The sequence below is a fragment of the Somniosus microcephalus genome, unplaced genomic scaffold (genome assembly GCF_052327205.1).
Source record: "Somniosus microcephalus isolate GS21.2 unplaced genomic scaffold, FLI_Smic_1.0 unresolved_chr1, whole genome shotgun sequence".
Taxonomy (NCBI): domain Eukaryota; kingdom Metazoa; phylum Chordata; class Chondrichthyes; order Squaliformes; family Somniosidae; genus Somniosus; species Somniosus microcephalus.
In genome coordinates, this window is record NW_028225179.1 from 25,496,412 (window position 1) to 25,512,371 (window position 15,960).

Sequence of the window (15,960 nt, forward strand, 5' to 3'; positions counted from 1 at the left end):
GGGTAGCGGAACGGGTCCAGGGGCCGTGTAGCCTGATCCTGCTCCTATTTCGTGTGTCTAATTCTTTTAGATTCAGGAGATGGTTCTGTGATAGTGGATTGGCGGTTAGGATCAGATCAGCCATGATCTTATTGAATGGCGGAGCAGGCTCGAGGGGCTGATTGGCCTGCTCCTGCTCCCATTTCTTATGTCCTTATGTTCACCGCTTATCCTGCCCGTGCACACAGATCTACAGTTTTGAAAATGTACAATCAGCTTAATGTAAGCAAAAGGCCTTCCGCTGCATCAGTTGAGGGACTGTCAAAAATGGTCGGTTTTAAGCCAGATTCAGAACAGAAAAAGCGTCGCACAATTAATTATACGACCGCGGCAGAACTCGAACCTGCAATCTTCTGATAACTGAAAAACTCGCAACCAAAGTCAGACGCCTTATCCATTAGGCCACGCGGCCGCTGATGTTGATAAGCCTCTTTTTATGGGGAGAATTGTGAGCAGATTCAAGGAAACTGCTCGCAAAAAGAAGCGGATTGCGGAAAAGATAAACATTTTAACTGAATGAACAGGACTTCTTCGAGCTGGGTTTGCACCAGCGCAGGGAATCGCAATGCAACTTGAAGCAGAGCATCGGCGGCTCGTTTGTCTAGGGGCATGATTCTCGCTTTGGGAATTTCTGTGGTTTAAAATGGGAGAGGTCCCGGGTTCAAATCCTGGGACGAGCCCGGCTGCATTTATTTAAACTCAACATCTTGGTCATGAAAGCTGAATTCGCTCGACTTTAAAAAAAAACGGAATGATCCGGGACTGTGAGTTCTGCCATTTTAAACAGACACAGAGTGATCCGGTACTGTGAGCAACCCCGGTTTAAACAGACCCAGAGTGATTAACAACTGACCACGACCCATTCCATTAAAGACAGGCCTGATTTTAAATGCTTATGAAATCGATGGCAACATAAATCGGACTGCTCTATAACAGGCGGCCGATTACGATGTCCGCTTTTCTGTTGGACGACAAATTGAAGGTTTACTCCATTATAATTTTTCCCTTTATCTCCGTCATTTCTCTCCAGCCAAATGAACTGAGTGTAGGTGTCAGCCGTGGCTCAGCGGCAGCAAAGTCAAGCACCTCCGTCATTTCTCTCCAGCCAAATGAACTGAGTGTAGGTGTCAGCCGTGGCTCAGCGGCAGCAAAGTCAAGCACCACTCGAGAGACCTGAGCACATAATCCAGGCTGACACTCCAGTGCAGTACTGAGGTAGTGCTGCACTGTTGGTGCCTCCCTCTTTCTAGTAAGACGTTAAACCGGGCCATCCGATCTCATGAGAGTATGCCGAAAAGAACGAGGATTTCTCGCCCTTTATTTACCTCTCAACCAAAGACACTAAAACAGAAAATCTCGTCATTAAGGTTGATAAATATTTTTGTAATTACATTGGCCCAGTAATTCCTCTCTGAATGCGTGAGTACGGATGGGATACTCATGCGTGTGGCCGGAAGAATTGCCGGTTTTCAGCATGCACAGCGCATGCGGGGAAAAGTCACATTTCCTGTCCTCTGACCGAAGGGGTTCAGAGGCACAACGCGTGCGACTGCACAGGCAGCGCGTGCGCAGTGAACTTTGTCGATTTCATTCATGGATTCAGTGAGGGTCAGTCCTGACAACTTGGAAATAACAAAAGCAGAAGTAAAGCTATCGAGAAACTGCGGAGGAAGAAGTCTGTCATCGTGGAGCTTCTGAAAGTCATTTTATTTCTGTTTGGGAAAGGGAGGAAAGTTATTTTAAGAAAGGCTGAGGTAAGTTTAAATTTTTTTTTTTGTTTAAAACGGTTTTTCAGTATTGTAGGTAGAAGGAGCAATTGTGGCTGTGGGCAAGGCCTCATTGAATTTATTTTTATAAAATGTGAAATTTACTATTTTAAAAATAATAAAATGCTTACAAAATGAAATTGTCATCAGTAATATTTAGTAATATGTATGTACGATTGTATGTATGTCTGTATATATTCCATTAAGGATGTGCATTTATGTATGTATTCTTTTCAGTACGTGGATGAATGTATTTATGTAATGATGAATTTCTGCAATTGTAATTTATTAGAAAAGGATCTAGGCCTGTGATATTCATCAGGCGGGAAGGATGTGTTTGCAAGCTGTTAAAGCATGCTTCCTGGTATAGGCCGAGTTGATGTTATAGGCACTAAGTTTATTAAAATAACTAACAACTATTTCCATTTACTCCAAACAGGTACGTCTGTGTAGTGAGGAGTCCTGTGAGCGAGAAACATGCCCTCTTATAGAAATGTTGCCGCGATGTTCTATGTGTATTTGCTTCAAAGAAATCGCAAGGCCAGGGAGCAACATAGAAGATTGAGGAACCATAACCGTCTCCTGATCAGAAGAAACAACTACCCACCCCACAGAGTTTACAGGGAGAGGCGATCATTTGATATGCTGTCCGAGGAGTTGTGTATCAGGAGGCTGCACTTCAGTAAAGAGGCAATTGGCCGACTATGTGACATGTTGAAGGCGGACTTGTAGCCAAGCTCGAAAACACGCACTGCCTTGTCAGTGAACATGAAGGTAACCACAGCATTGAACTTCTTTGCAAGTGGATCATTTCAAGCAGGCACCGGTGACATATGCAACATCTCCAAGAATGCTGCGAAGGTCTGCATTCACCAGGTCACAGAAGCCATTTGCCGTAGGCTTTCAGATTTCATTCATTATGACTTGTCCACTCGACATCAGAAGGAGATGGCCTTAGCTTTTTATCGCATTGCTGGATTCCCCAAAGTGTTTGGGGCTGTCGATGGAACCCACATTGCTTTGAAGGCACCCAAGGATGCACCTGTGACATTCATTAACAGGAAGGGGTATCATTCATTGAATGTTATGATATTATGTGATGCACACCTCCAGATCCTAAACGTCACTCCTTCGTCCTCCGTAACTCTAAATTGTATGATTCTCTCAGCAAATTGCCTACAGGTTCCGCATGGATATTGGGCGACAAGGACTACCTGCTAAAATCATGGCTGATGACGCCCTACCGCAATACCATTAATCAGTCTCAGGAGAGATACAACCATGCACACGTGACTACACGTCAAGTGGTGGAGAGGACAATAGGAGTTCTGAAATCACGCTTCCGGTACCTGGATAGGTTAGGGGGGACCTTGCAGTACTCTCACCAGAAAGTGGCACGGGTTGTGCTGGCCTGTCCTTGCCCTGCAGGAAGGACTGACCCTTAACAATGACGCCTGTTGAAGTGGAGGATGAAGGCGATGGCAATGTGCATGTTGCCAGGCCTCATGGGGAGGAGCCAAGTGCCGCCGAATCTAAGGCTGTTCGTGAACTGCTGGCAGCTAAAAGTTTCATGCGGTAGTTACGCCCTGTACCTACCCCTCCCCCCGCAAGGCAAAGACAGAAGCAGAAACATATTAAAGTGAAAGAGTGACCTTTTATTGCATCATCAAAAACTTTTCATCTTCAATTTCGATGTATACAGTGAATAACTTGTAAATTTTAAGTAAAGCTTCTGTAGTTTTAAAAAAATTCTAAAAATGAACAATGCGGAAGAAATATTGTAAACAGTTCGTTTTTACTTGTCTTTCTTTTGTTGTGCAAGTAAAACATTCAGGATGTTAAGGACCTCTTTTATGCACTTTAATAATATTAAAGTTAACAGTTTTGAAATCACTTTATAAGCAGGTTTAAGTAATTTTTGTCTGATTTACAGTGAAATGGCAAAATTTAAGATGGGTACTACCTCATGTAACGTTTTCAAACATGTGCATAATGCTAACTGTTGGCAAAGAAAGTGTAAACATTTTACAGTAATTTTTACTTTCTTACTGCAATACAAACATTCAAGGTAAGAACTAGCTAGTTTCTACTTGTGTAACTGTTGTAAAAAAATTTGAAATAAAAGAAATGTTTAAATTGTTTTAAGATTGACTATTGGGTGTACTGCTTAAACGAAAAGGTAACATATCCTTTCATGCTGAAATAAACATTTAAATTTAAATATGAAAGAAAACATTAAACATTTCAATAAAATGAGAAATATAACAATTTAACGAATTGGCCACTGGCCTCTGTGGCTGAGGGTTGAAGGAGGCGGAGTGGGCAGAAGGTGACACGCTAACGTTTCCTGCGCCTTTTCAATGCCCTCTGCGGCCGCTGACTCCACGCACTGCTCATCCCGTGTTTGAGAGGTACTCTGTCCAGCTGTGGGAATGAAGCAGAAAACATTTGCAAAGGTAAAGCAAGATGTGCCACATCACCGATATTCAACACACACCTATCCTTCTTCAACATATAGCTGGGCAGGGCAACTCACTATGAGGGTCAGCAATGTTTGTTTCAGATCCTTCAGCAGGGCGATTGCTAGCAAATCCACACATCTGTTCGACCCGTTCCTCATGCTCGGTCAAAACCCTCAGCAACACCACTGCCTGTGCGTGTGCGTTCTCTGGCATTGTGAGAACTCTTACTCTGATATTAAAGAAGAGGAAATAGAATCAGACAGCTGCATTTCTGATATGGTCAGCAGAGGCTTTGAAGACTGGGTTGGGTGTTTCTTAAAATCTCTGATTGAAGTTTTACAGCTCAAAGCACTGGAATCAAAATAAGAGAACAGAAGGTAACCCTGAGCTGCCCCCAAAGCCACAAAGTTTTATTGTCAGCTCAGGTGACTTTACCATGAATTAGCTTTAGAAAATTTAATGCAGAAGCCTTTTGCAATCCATTAAAATAAACTCTTAGCAATTTAACGGTACACTTTCATTAAAACTGTACAAACCCTGACACATCGCAACAAGTCACTGAATTTCTTGCGACATTGTTCCGCTGTACGTGGAATGGTGGAGCTCGCGCTGACAGCTTGTGCAACTTCCGACCACGCTGCCATCTGACCTTTTCGCGGTGCCCTCGACTCCTCATTCCCCATGATGCGCAGGCGCCTCGCCTCCACCTCGCTGAGGAGACTTCTGAGGTCATCCTCAGTGAAGTTCTGAGTTCTTTTAATCACGTTAAATGTGGTCATTCCAGCCATCTCAATTTGCTAATTAACTGAACAGAATTAAAAGATTGATTTCAAGGCTTTAAAAACTGCTCAAACAGCTTCAATTCACTTTAAAACATTCTGAGAGTCATCAAAATCATTCAAAACTTTTTAAAAGTTTATAAAAGTTACCAAAACATTGATAAAAATACACAGAACCTACCTGCACTTCTCTTCTGTGAGAAAGAGTGCTCTCCAGCTGCTTTCACAGATTATGGGCGTGTCCTATTAAAATGAGACCTCAAGGGGCGTGTCTCACTTGCACAGCGCACCGCAGGCTTCGCGCTGGCTGCGCTCCTGGGCGGCGTGACGTCATACGCTGCCCGGGATTCTTCTCTTTCAAAAAGGAATTCCAGGCGTCCCTGGAGGTGAACGGCAGGCACGTCGGGTAAGTGCAGATCGGGGGCTTGCACGCGCGACAAGCCCCCGATCGTAATTTCTGCCGCATTACCTCCTAAAGGAGAAATTTATGTTTCTGCTCCCTAATCATTTGCCTCTGTTCCTGCTACTCTTTCATTCGGTGACAATCTCAGCAGCAGAAAGGAGGAGTTCGACAATCTCCGAATCGCGATCACTGCTCCACCTTCATTCAAGAAGTTGAAGAATTGCAGTGGTCTCTTTTAATTTTAACAAGATATCAGTAATGCATGGGGCACAGACCAGGACGATGCTGACGAAATTGCATTTGAAAGCTTATTTTAGGCAAGATTCAGTTAAATGCTCGGAAAGTGTACCAGCATCAAACGTAATAACGTCGAGGATGGGATCCAAACCCTCGCGTACAGATCAGCAATGGATTAACAGTCCATCGCCTTAACCTCTCGGCCACCTCGTCTCCACCATACACTGCTCTCAGCCATTGCATTTCCTGCTTTTTGCATCTAAGCAGAAATACCCTGAAAGAAAGTCCACTTCACCGCTTATCCTGCCCGTGCACACAGATCTACAATGTTGAAAATGTACAATCAGCTTAATGTAAGCAAAAGGCCTTCCGCTGCTTCAGTTGAGGGACTGTCAAAAATGGTCGGTTTGAAGCTAGATTCAAAACATAAAAAGTGTCGCCCAGGATTCGAACCTGCAATCTTCTGATAACTGAAAAACTCACAAGGGAAATCAGGTGCTTTATCTATTCGGCTATGCAGCCGCTGATATTGGTGAGCCTCTTTATATGGGGAGAATTGTGAGCAGATTCAAGGAAACTGTTTGCAAAAAGAAGCGGATTGAGCAGAAGATAAACATTTTAACTGAAAGAACAGGACTTCTGCGAGCTGGGTTTGCACCAGCGCAGGGAATCACAATGCAACTTGAAGCAGAATATCGGCGGCTCGTTGGTCTACGGGTATGATTCTCGCTTAGGGTAATTCTGCGGCTTAAAATGCGAGATGTCCCGGGTTGAAATCCCGGACGAGCCCCGCCGCATTTAGTTAAACTCAACACCTCGGTCATGAAAGCTGAAATCGCTCTACTTCAAAAAAAACGGAATGATCCGGGACTGTGAGCTCTGCCATTTTAAACAGACACAGAATGATCCGGGACTGTTAGCACTCCCGGTTTAAACAGAACCAAAGTGATTAACAACTGACCACGACCCATTCCATAATAGGCAGGCCTGATTTTCAATGCTTATGAAACCGATGGCAACATAAATCGGACTGTTTCTATAACAGCCGGCCGATTACAATGCCCGCTTTTCTGTTGGACGACAAATTGAAGGTTTACTCCATTGTAATTTTTCCCTTTATATCCGTCATTTCTCTCCAGCCAAATGAACTGAGTGTAGGTGTCAGCCGTGGCTCAGCGGCAGCAAAATCAAGCACCACTCCAGAGACTTGAGCACATAATCCAGGCTGACACTCCAGTGCGGTACTGAGGTAGTGCTGCACTGTTGGTGCCTCCGTCTTCCTAGTAAGACGTTAAACTGGGTCCTCCGATCCCTTGAGAGTTTGCCGGAAGTAACGAGGATTTCTCGCCCATTATTTATCTCTCAACCAAAGACACTAAAACAGAAAATCTCTTCATTAGGGTTGATAAATAGTTTTGAAATTACATTGCCTCCTAAAGGAGAAATTTATGTTTCTGCTCCCTAATCATTTGCCTCTGGTCCCGCTAGTCTTTCATTCGGTGACAATCTCAGCAGAAGAAAGGAGGAGTTCTCCAATCTCTGAATCGCGATCACTGCTCCAACTGCATTCAAGAATTTGAAGAATTGCAGTGGTCTCTTTTAATTTTAACAAGATATGAGTAATGCATTGGGCACAGACCAGGAGCACCAGGGCGATTCTGACGAAATTGCATTTGAAAGCTTATTTTAGTCAAGATTCAGTTAAATGCTCGGAAAGTACACCAGTTTCAAACGTAATAACGACGAGCATGGGATCCGAATACTCACGTACAGATCGAGCAATGGGTAAACAGTCCATCTCCTAAGCCTATCGGCCACCTCGTCTCCACCATATCCTGCTCTCAGCCATTCCATTTCCTGCTTTTTGCATTTAAGCAGAAAAATCCTGAAAGAAAGCCCACTTCACCGCTTATCCTGCCCGTGCACACAGATCTACAATGTTGAAAATGTACAATCAGCTTAATGTAAGGAAAAGGCCTTCCACTGCTTCAGTTGAGGGACTGTCAAAAATGGTCGGTTTGAAGCCAAATTCGGAACAGAAAAAGTGTCGCCCAGTTAATTAAACGACCGCAGCAGGATTCGAACCTGCAATCTTCTGATAACTGAAAAAACTCGCAACCGAAGTTAAACGCCTTATCCGTTAGGCCACGCAGCCGCTGATGCTGCTAAGCCTCTTCTTATGGGGAGAATTGTGAGCAGATTCAAGGAAACTGCTCGCAAAAAGAAGCGGATTGAGGAACAGTTAAACATTTTAACTGAATGAAGAGGACTTCTGCGAGCTGGGTTTGCACCAGCGCAGGGAATCGCAATGCAACTTAAAGCAGAACATGGGTGGATCGTTGGTCGAGGGGTATGATTCTCGCTTAGGGAATTTCCGTGGCTTAAAATGCGAGAGATCCCGGGTTCAAATCCCGGACTAAGCCCCGCCGCATTTAGTTAAACTCAACACCTCGGTCATGAAAGCTGAAACCGTTCTACTTTAAAAAATACGGAATTAATCGGGACTGTGAGCTCTGCCATTTTAAGCAGAAACAGAATGATCCGGGAATGTGAGCACTCCCGGTTTAAATAGACCCAGAGTGATTAACAACTGACCACGACCCATTCCATTATAGAGAGGCCTGATTTTCAATGCTTATGAAATCGATGGCAACATAAATCGGACTGTTTCTATAACAGGCGGCCGATTACGATGCCCGCTTTTCTGTTGGGTGACAAATTGAAAGTTTACTCCATTGTAATTTTTCCCTTTATCTCCGTCATTTCTCTCCAGCCAAATGAACTGAGTCTAGGTGTCAGCCGTGGCTCAGCGGCAGCAAAGTCAAGCACCACTCCAGAGACTTGAGCAGATAATCCAGGCAGACACTCCAGTGCAGTAATGAGGTAGTGCTGCACTGTTGGTGCCTCCGTCTTTCTAGTAAGACGTTAAACCGGGTCCTCCGATCCCATGAGAGTATGCCGAAAAGAACGAGGATGTCTCGCCCCTTATTTATATCTCAACCAAAGACACTAAAACAGAAAATCTCGTCATTAAGGTTGATAAATATTTTTGAAATTACATTGCCTCCTAAAGGAGAAATTTATGTTTCTGCTCCCTAATCATTTGCCTCTGGTCCCGCTACTCTTTCATTCGGTGACAATCTCAGCAGAAGAAAGGAGGAGTTCGACAATCTCCGAATCGCGATCACTGCTCCAACTTCATTCAAGAAGTTGAAGAATTGCAGTGGTCTCTTTTAATTTTAACAAGATATGAGTAATGCATGGGGCACAGACCAGGAGCACCAGAGCGACTCTGACGAAATTGCATTTGAAAGCTTATTTTAGGCAAGATTCAGTTAAATGCTCGGAAATTGTACCAGTATCAAACGTAATAATGACGAGAATGGGAGCTGAACCCTCGCGTACAGATCGGCAATAGATTAACAGTCTATCGCCTTAACCTTTCGGCCACCTCGAGTCAACCATATACCGCTCTCAGCCATTCCATTTCCTGCTTTTTGCATCTAAGCAGAAATACCCTGAAAGAAAGTCCACTTCACCGCTTATCCTGCCCGTGCACCCAGATCTACAATGTTGAAAACGTACAATCAGCTTAATGTAAGCAAAAGGCCTTCCACTGCTTCAGCTGAGGGACTGTCAAAAATTGTCGGTTTGAAGCCAGATTCGGAACAGAAGAAGTGTCGCCCAGTTAATTAAACGACCGCAGCAGGACTCAAACCTGCAATCTTCTGATAACTGAAAAACTCGCTAACCGAATTCAGACGCCTTACCCATTAGGCCACGCAGCCGCAGATGCTGCTGAGCTTCTTTTTATGGGGAGAATTGTGAGCAGATTCAAGGAAACTGCTCGCAAAAAGAAGCGGATTGAGGAAAAGTTAAACATTTTAACTGAATGAACAGGACTTCTGCGAGCTGGGTTTGCACCAGCGCAGGGAATCGCAATGCAACTTAAACCATAACATCGGCGGCTCGTTGGTCTAGGGGTATGATTCTCGCTTAGGGAATTTTCATGGCTTAAATTGCGAGAAGACCCGGGTTCAAATCCCGGAGGAGCCCCGCCACATTTAGTTGAATTCAACACCTCGGTCATGAAAACTGAAATCGTTCTCCTTTAAAAAAAACGGAATGATCCGGGACTGTGAGCTCTGCCATTTCAAACAGAAACAGAATGATCCGGGACTGTGAGCGCTCTCTTTTTAAACAGACCCAGAGTGATTAACAACTGACCACGACCCATTCCATTATAGACAGGCCTGATTTTCAATGCTTATGAAATCGATGGCAACATATATCGGACTGTTTCTATAACAGGCGGCCGATTACGATGCCCGCTTTTCTGTTGGGTGACAAATTGAAAGTTTACTCCATTGTAATTTTCCCTTTATCTCCGTCATTTCTCTCCAGCCAAATGAACTGAGTCTAGGTGTCAGCCGTGGCTCAGCGGCAGCAAAGTCAAGCACCACTCCAGAGACTTGAGCACATAATCCAGGCTGACACTCCAGTGCAGTAATGACGTAGTGCTGCACTGTTGGTGCCTCCGTCTTTCTAGTAAGACGTTAAACCGGGCCCTCGGATCCCATGAGAGTATGCCGAAAAGAACGAGGATGTCTCGCCCATTATTTATATCTCAACCAAAGACACTAAAGCAGAAAATCTCGTCATTAAGTTTGATAAATATTTTTGAAATTACATTGCCTCCTAAAGGAGAAATTTATGTTTCTCCTCCCTAATCATTTGGCTCTGGTCCCGCTACTCTTTAATTCGGTGACAATCTCAGCAGAAGAAAGGAGGAGTTCGACAATCTCCGAATCGCGATCACTGCTCCAACTTCATTCAAGGAGTTGAAGAATTGCAGTGGTCTCTTTTAATTTTAACAAGATATGAGTAATGCATGGGGCACAGACCAGGAGCACCAGAGCGCCTCTGACGAAATTGCATTTGAAAGCTTATTTTAGACAAGATTCAGTTAAATGCTCGGAAAGTGTACCAGTATCAAACGTAATAACGACGAGGATGGGAGCTGAACCCTCGCGTACAGATCGGCAATAGATTAACTGTCTATCGCCTTAACCTTTCGGCCACCTCGACTCAACCATATACTGCTCTCAGCCATTTCATTTCCTGCTTTTTGCATCCAAGCAGAAATACCCTGAAAGAAAGTCCACTTCACCGCTTATCCTGCCCGTGCACCCAGATCAACAATGTTGAAAATGTACAATCAGCTTAATGTAAGCAAAAGGCCTTCCACTGCTTCAGTTGAGGGACTGTCAAAAATGGTCGGTTTGAAGCCAGAATCGGAACAGAAAAATTGTCGCCCAGTTAATTAAACGACTGCGGCAGGACACGAACCTGCAATCTTCTGATGACTGAATAACTCATAACCGAAGTCAGACGCCTTATCCATTAGGCCACGCAGCCGCTGATACTGTTGGTTGTGTTTTTATGGGGAGAATTGTGAGCAGATTCAAGGAAACTGCTCGCAAAAAGAAGCGGATTGAGGAAAAGTTAAACATTTTAACTGAATGAACAGGACTTCTGCGAGCTGGGTTTGCACCAGCGCAGGGAATCACAATGCAACTTGAAGCAGAGCATCGGCGGCTCGTTGGTCTAGGGGTATGACTCTCGCTTAGGGAATTTCCGTGGCTTAAAATGCGAGACGTCCCGGGTTCAAATCCCGGACGAGCCCCGCCACATTTAGTTGAATTCAACACCTCGGTCATGAAAACTGAAATCGTTCTCCTTTACAAAAAACGGAATGATCCGGGACTGTGAGCTCTGCCATTTCAAACAGAAACAGAATGATCCGGGACTGTGAGCACTCTCTTTTTAAACAGACCCAGAGTGATTAACAACTGACCACGACCCATTCCATTATAGACAGGCCTGATTTTCAATGCTTATGAAATCGATGGCAACATATATCGGACTGTTTCTATAACAGGCGGCCGATTACGATGCCCGCTTTTCTGTTGGGTGACAAATTGAAAGTTTACTCCATTGTAATTTCCCTTTATCTCCGTCATTTCTCTCCAGCCAAATGAACTGAGTCTAGGTGTCAGCCGTGGCTCAGCGGCAGCAAAGTCAAGCACCACTCCAGAGACTTGAGCAGATAATCCAGGCTGACACTCCAGTGCAGGAATGACGTAGTGCTGCACTGTTGGTGCCTCCGTCTTTCTCGTAAGACGTTAAACCGGGCCCTCGGATCCCATGAGAGTATGCCGAAAAGAACGAGGATGTCTCGCCCATTATTTATATCTCAACCAAAGACACTAAAGCAGAAAATCTCGTCATTAAGGTTGATAAATATTTTTGAAATTACATTGCCTCCTAAAGGAGAAATTTATGTTTCTGCTCCCTAATCATTTGGCTCTGGTCCCGCTACTCTTTAATTCGGTGACAATCTCAGCAGAAGAAAGGAGGAGTTCGACAATCCCCGAATCGCGATCACTGCTCCAACTTCATTCAAGAAGTTGAAGAATTGCAGTGGTCTCTTTTAATTTTAACAAGATATGAGTAATGCATGGGGCACAGACCAGGAGCACCAGAGCGCCTCTGACGAAATTGCATTTGAAAGCTTATTTTAGACAAGATTCAGTTAAATGCTCGGAAAGTGTACCAGTATCAAACGTAATAACGACGAGGATGGGAGCTGAACCCTCGCGTACAGATCGGCAATAGATTAACTGTCTATCGCCTTAACCTTTCGGCCACCTCGACTCAACCATATACTGCTCTCAGCCATTTCATTTCCTGCTTTTTGCATCTAAGCAGAAATACCCTGAAAGAAAGTCCACTTCACCGCTTATCCTGCCCGTGCACCCAGATCAACAATGTTGAAAATGTACAATCAGCTTAATGTAAGCAAAAGGCCTTCCACTGCTTCAGCTGAGGGACTGTCAAAAATGGTCGGTTTGAAGCCAGATTCGGAACAGAAAAAGCGTCGCCCAGTTAATTAAATGACTGCGGCAGGACTCGAACCTGCAATCTTTTGATGACTGAGTAACGCATAACCGAAGTCAGACGCCTTATCCATTAGGCCACGCAGCCGCTGATACTGCTGGTTGTCTTTTGATGGGGAGAATTGTGAGCAGATTCAAGGAAACTGCTCGCAAAAAGAAGCGGATTGAGGAAAATTTAAACATTTTAACTGAATGAACAGGACTTCTGCGAGCTGAGTTTGCACCAGCGCAGGGAATCACAATGCAACTTGAAGCAGAGCATCGGTGGTTCGTTGGTCTAGGGGTATGATTCTCGCTTAGGAAATTTCCGTGGCTTAAAATGCGAGACGTCCCGGGTTCAAATCCCGGACTGAGCCCCGCCGCATTTAGTTAAACTCAGCACCTCGGTCATGAAAGCTGAAACCGTTCTACTTTAAAAAATACGGAATTAATCGGGACTGTGAGCTCTGCCATTTTAAACAGAAACAGAATGATCCGGGAATGTGAGCACTCCCGGTTTAAATAGACCCAGAGTGATTAACAACTGACCACGACCCATTCCATTATAGACAGGCCTGATTTTCAATGCTTATGAAATCGATGGCAACATAAATCGGACTGTTTCTATAACAGGCGGCCGATTACGATGCCCGCTTTTCTGTTGGGTGACAAATTGAAAGTTTACTCCATTGTAATTTTTCCCTTTATCTCCGTCATTTCTCTCCAGCCAAATGAACTGAGTCTAGGTGTCAGCCGTGGCTCAGCGGCAGCAAAGTCAAGCACCACTCCAGAGACTTGAGCAGATAATCCAGGCAGACACCCCAGTGCAGTCATGAGGTAGTGCTGCACTGTTGGTGCCTCCGTCTTTCTAGTAAGACGTTAAACCGGGTCCTCCGATCCCATGAGAGTATGCCGAAAAGAACGAGGATGTCTCGCCCCTTATTTATATCTCAACCAAAGACACTAAAACAGAAAATCTCGTCATTAAGGTTGATAAATATTTTTGAAATTACATTGCCTCCTAAAGGAGAAATTTATGTTTCTGCTCCCTAATCATTTGGCTCTGGTCCCGCTACACTTTAAGTCGGTGACAATCTCAGCAGAAGAAAGGAGGAGTTCGACAATCTCCGAATCGCGATCACTGCTCCAACTTCATTCAAGAAGTTGAAGAATTGCAGTGGTCTCTTTTAATTTTAACAAGATATGAGTAATGCATGGGGCACAGACCAGGAGCACCAGAGCGCCTCTGACGAAATTGCATTTGAAAGCTTATTTTAGACAAGATTCAGTTAAATGCTCGGAAAGTGTACCAGTATCAAACGTAATAACGACGAGGATGGGAGCTGAACCCTCGCGTACAGATCGGCAATAGATTAACTGTCTATCGCCTTAACCTTTCGGCCACCTCGACTCAACCATATACTGCTCTCAGCCATTTCATTTCCTGCTTTTTGCATCCAAGCAGAAATACCCTGAAAGAAAGTCCACTTCACCGCTTATCCTGCCCGTGCACCCAGATCAACAATGTTGAAAATGTACAATCAGCTTAATGTAAGCAAAAGGCCTTCCACTGCTTCAGTTGAGGGACTGTCAAAAATGGTCGGTTTGAAGCCAGATTCGGAACAGAAAAAGTGTCGCCCAGTTAATTAAACAACTGCGGCAGGACTCGAACCTGCAATCTTATGATGACTGAATAACTCATAACCGAAGTCAGACGCCTTACCCATTAGGCCACGCAGCCGCTGATACTGCTGGTTGTCTTTTTATGGGGAGAATTGTGAGCAGATTCAAGGAAACTGCTCGCAAAAAGAAGCGGATTGAGGAAAAGTTAAACATTTTAACCGAATGAACAGGACTTCTGCGAGCTGGGTTTGCACCAGCGCAGGGAATCACAATGCAACTTGAAGCAGAGCATCGGTGGTTCGTTGGTCTAGGGGTATGACTCTCGCTTAGGGAATTTCCGTGGCTTAAAATGCGAGACGTCCCGGGTTCAAATCCCGGACTGAGCCCCGCCGCATTTAGTTAAACTCAACACCTCGGTCATGAAAGCTGAAACCGTTCTACTTTAAAAAATGCGGAATTAATCGGGACTGTGAGCTCTGCCATTTTAAACAGAAACAGAATGATCCGGGAATGTTAGCACTCCCGGTTTAAATAGATCCAGAGTGATTAACAACTGACCACGACCCATTCCATTATAGACAGGCCTGATTTTCAATGCTTATGAAATCGATGGCGACATAAATCGGACTGTTTCTATAACAGGCGGCCGATTACGATGCCCGCTTTTCTGTTGTGTGACAAATTGAAAGTTTACTCCATTGTAATTTTTCCCTTTATCTCCGTCATTTCTCTCCAGCCAAATGAACTGAGTCTAGGTGTCAGCCGTGGCTCAGCGGCAGCAAAGTCAAGCACCACTCCAGAGACTTGAGCAGATAATCCAGGCAGACACCCCAGTGCAGTAATGAGGTAGTGCTGCACTGTTGGTGCCTCCGTCTCTCTAGTAAGACGTTAAACCGGGTCCTCCGATCCCATGAGAGTATGCCGAAAAGAACGAGGATGTCTCGCCCCTTATTTATATCTCAACCAAAGACACTAAAGCAGAAAATCTCGTCATTAAGGTTGATAAATATTTTTGAAATTACATTGCCTCCTAAAGGAGAAATGTATGTTTCTGCTCCCTAATCATTTGCCTCTGGTCCCGCTACTCTTTCATTCGGTGACAATGTCAGCAGAAGAAAGGAGGAGTTCGACAATCTCCGAATCGCGATCACTGCTCCAACTTCATTCAAGAAGTTGAAGAATTGCAGTGGTCTCTTTTAATTTTAACAAGATATGAGTAATGCATGGGGCACAGACCAGGAGCACCAGAGCGACTCTGACGAAATTGCATTTGAAAGCTTATTTTAGGCAAGATTCAGTTAAATGCTCGGAAATTGTACCAGTATCAAACGTAATAATGACGAGAATGGGAGCTGAACCCTCGCGTACAGATCGGCAATAGATTAACAGTCTATCGCCTTAACCTTTCGGCCACCTCGACTCAACCATATACCGCTCTCAGCCATTCCATTTCCTGCTTTTTGCATCTAAGCAGAAATACACTGAAAGAAAGCCCACTTCACCGCTTATCCTGCCCGTGCACCCAGATCTACAATGTTGAAAATGTACAATCAGCTTAATGTAAGCAAAAGGCCTTCCACTGCTTCAGCTGAGGGACTGTCAAAAATTGTCGGTTTGAAGCCAGATTCGGAACAGAAAAAGTGTCGCCCAGTTAATTAAACGACCGCAGCAGGACTCAAACCTGCAATCTTCTGATAACTGAAAAACTCGCTA

The 15,960-nt window shown here is 44.4% G+C and overlaps 2 non-coding genes across 2 annotated transcripts; one reads left to right on the forward strand and one right to left on the reverse strand.

Moving 5' to 3' along the window:
* Positions 1-361: 361 nt before the first annotated feature.
* trnaq-uug (transfer RNA glutamine (anticodon UUG)) lies at positions 362-451 on the reverse strand. The gene is given in 2 exon segments: positions 362-397; positions 415-451. It is a non-coding gene; the product is annotated as a tRNA-Gln (tRNA).
* A 10,831-nt stretch (positions 452-11,282) lies between these two features.
* trnap-agg (transfer RNA proline (anticodon AGG)) lies at positions 11,283-11,372 on the forward strand. Its single transcript is given in 2 exon segments — positions 11,283-11,318; positions 11,337-11,372. It is a non-coding gene; the product is annotated as a tRNA-Pro (tRNA).
* Positions 11,373-15,960: the final 4,588 nt, after the last annotated feature.